The sequence below is a fragment of the Loa loa genome (assembly GCF_000183805.2).
Source record: "Loa loa unplaced genomic scaffold supercont3.533, whole genome shotgun sequence".
NCBI lineage: Eukaryota > Metazoa > Nematoda > Chromadorea > Rhabditida > Onchocercidae > Loa > Loa loa.
The window spans coordinates 15,355-15,942 of NW_018108713.1; positions in this window are offsets into that span (position 1 = coordinate 15,355).

A 588-nucleotide genomic window follows, 5' to 3' on the forward strand; every position below is an offset into this window, starting at 1 on the left:
ATATATACATACATATATATATTGTTATTTGTTATTGTGATGTTGCATTTATATCAACTTTCCAACTTTCATTGAAATTTTTCTAAATTCTGTGTATGGTTGCATTTTTTATTTGTTTGTTTTTCCCCCATAAATCATCAGTGGATATTTCAGTGGTGCATTTTATCACGTTGAACAATGTCAAGGGGTAATGAATAAAATAGTTTGTTCTTCAAAAAAGGTGGATATATCCTGGTTTAAACCACCATTACTTCATTACTTAAGTCTGTTATTGCGTTTATTTTCATATTTTTTTGAACTTGAGATGAATATTTTATCTCTGAGCATGTAGCTGTAATCATTCGTCATTCGGCCATGCCGTTCCCAAACGGAAGGTCTTACTCGCAACTTTCCAGCGAATTTTGTTTTATCCAGCATGAGCTGTGTAAAGTTATCAAGGTGACTACATGGTGTTTATTGCGGTTTCCAGTACTTATTTGGTTTATACCAAACTGTAAAACCGGTTTATTATTTTAATTCTGAGAAAAATAAGGTATGCATGCAACGGCGAACAGCATGTATCTGTAAAGTTTTTTGCTTAAGGTTTTG